Genomic DNA, 2,659 nt, shown 5'->3' with positions numbered 1-2,659 from the left:
CTACAAAGAAGATTATGGCATGTGTAAACTGAAATAAATGTGCATCTTGTCTTTCAGATTTGGGGCCTCCTCTTTCTTTCTTTTTTTTTTTTTTTTTGGTTGTTTGTTTGCTTTTTTGGTTTTCATTTAATTGCTCTGGCTAGGACTTTGAGCAGTACGTTGAAAACAGTGGCAAGAGTATGTACCATTGCCTTACACCAGATCTTTGTAGTGAAAACTGAAAAGTTTTTCATTTTCCCCCACTGATTATGATGTTAGCTGCATGCTTTTATATATATGGACGTTGGCATGTTGAGACAAATTTCTTCTATACCTAAATTGTTGAGATTTTTAATCATAAATGAATGTTGAACTTTGCAAATGTTTTTTCTGCACTTGTTTATAGGGTCATGTTGCTCTTGTTCTTTTTCCTTTCATTTTGCAATTGACTGATTTACCAATGTTGAACCATTCTTGTATCGCAGTTATAAATCCTACTTGGTCATGGTGCATGATCCTTTGACTGTGTTGTTGAATTTGATTTGCTAGTATTTACTGAGGATATTTGCATGTATGTTCATCAGATTGCATGTATGCATGTATGTTTGCATGTATGTCCATCAGGAAATATTGGCCTGTTTTCTGTAGTGTCTTTGTCTGGTGTTGGTGTCAGAGTTCTGTTGACCTCATATAATAAGTTTGGAAGTGTTCTCATATATTTTGGAAAAGTTTAAGAAGGCTTGGTATGAAGTTTTCTTTGAATGTTTGGTAGAATTCGTCCCTGAAGTCATCTGATCCTCAGATTTTCTTTATTGGGAATTTTTTTTAAAAATTGATAATTCAATCTCCTAGCTAGGTATGATGGAGCATGCCCGTAACCTCAGCTACTCAGGAGGCTGAGACAACAGGATCACAAGTTTGAGGCCAGTCTGGGCAACTTTGCAAGACCCTGACTCAAAATAAAAAATAAAAAGGATTGGGGATATGACTTAGTGGTAGAGCTCTTGCCTAGCATGTGCGAGGACCTGTGTTCCATCCCTGGTACAAACAAGCAAATACATATATAATACATACATACATACATACATATATACATACATAAATCAGTCCTCTTATTTGTTATTGATCTGTTTAAGCTTTCTATTTCATCTCGATTCACTTTGGGGAGATTATTTCTCAGAATTTATCAATTTAGTCTAGGTTATGCAGTTTGTTCTCATCTAATTCTCAAGTTCGTCTCTTTGCCTTTTTTTTTTTTTTTTTTTTTTTGCAAATTTTCTTTGATAATAAGCAGTTAGCTCTTTTCCATGCTGATGGCAGATCTTTGAATGTAGTAACAGGGCCTTTGGTTTCCAAACCATAGAACTTGTTTGGTGACTCTTTAAGCCTCATTATGTTTCCTGGACAATCATACATAGCTAAAATTTCTTATTCCTTTGGCCCAGAAAGCTTTGTTAAACCTGGTATCAGTGTGCATATCTGGAGTCCCCATCTCCTTCATGGCAAATTTCTAGATCTGAGTGCCTAAGGGAACACGTTTTGAAGTCCACTCCGTTGCTGTGCTTGTGAATGGTGATGGTGTGTTCTCAGGTCACTACCTCAAGGGTGGCATAATGACCCTTCTCACCATCCATTTTTTTGGGGGTCATTCTGCCTTACACAGGTTGAAAAAAAAATAAAGTTTATGTTTCTTTTTATTTCTGAGGTATCCATTTTAGTTCATTCTCTTTTATTTCTGATATTTAAAATTTTGAGTCTTCTTTTTTTCTTAGTCTAGCTAAAGGTTTGTCAGTTTCATCTTTTAAAAAACCCAACTCTTGGGCTGGGGATGTAGCTCAGTTGGTAGAGTGTTTGCCTCACATGCACAAGGCCCTGGGTTCAATCCCCAGCACCAAGAACACCCAATTCTTTGTTGATTTTTTTCTTTTCTTTTTTTTTTTTTTTTTCATTCTCTACCTGATTTATTAATGCTCTCTAATCACTGTTCCTTTCTCTATTCTGAAGAGTTTGGTCTTAGTCTGTTGTTCTCTTTCTGGTTCTTCGAGGTGTAGTTCTTTGTGCTGCTTGAGATCTTTCTTTTTTAAGTATTTATTACTCTCAACTTTTGTCTTAGTACTACTTTTGTGCATCCCATAGGTTTGTTATGTTGTGTTTTCAACTTCGTTTCAAAATATACTTTAAATTCTCCTTTGAGTTCCTCTATGACTCAATAGTTGTTCAAAAGTTTGTTGGTTAGCAGAGTTAATGTTCTATGGAACAGTGGGTTGACTATAGTTCTCAATAACCTATTATATATTTTATGAATAACTAGAAGAGGGGAGCTTGAAGCCTCCAAAGGCAATGTAGTCATAAGGAGATAGAAACATTGATTACCTTGATATGATCTCTTTTGTTCTTGACTTTAGACAATTGGACTCTAATGTGTCTTGAGGAAGATTTCTTGATTTTCATTCTAACTGGGGTTCTTGGGAATCATGGATCTGGATATTTATTTCCCATCCTAGTTTTAAGATGTTTTCAGTCATTGTTTGTTTAAATAAACTTTGTTTCTTTCTCTTTCTATGATCATTCTGGAACTCTCATATTATGTATTGTTCTGTGTCTTACAAGTCATATAGGTTTATTTCAAACCTTTTTCATTTTCTTTTTGCTTCTCTCATTGGATACTTTCAAATGATCT

The 2,659-nt window shown here is 35.0% G+C and overlaps 1 non-coding gene across 1 annotated transcript; it reads left to right on the top strand.

Annotated features, from left to right (window-relative positions):
• The first annotated feature begins 1,801 nt into the window (after positions 1–1,801).
• On the top strand, positions 1,802–1,876 carry Trnav-cac (transfer RNA valine (anticodon CAC)). Its single transcript has one exon. It is a non-coding gene; the product is annotated as a tRNA-Val (tRNA).
• The last annotated feature ends 783 nt before the right edge of the window (positions 1,877–2,659 follow it).

This window comes from Sciurus carolinensis, chromosome 12 (genome assembly GCF_902686445.1).
Source record: "Sciurus carolinensis chromosome 12, mSciCar1.2, whole genome shotgun sequence".
NCBI lineage: Eukaryota > Metazoa > Chordata > Mammalia > Rodentia > Sciuridae > Sciurus > Sciurus carolinensis.
This window is presented reverse-complemented; position numbering and strand designations above follow the sequence as displayed.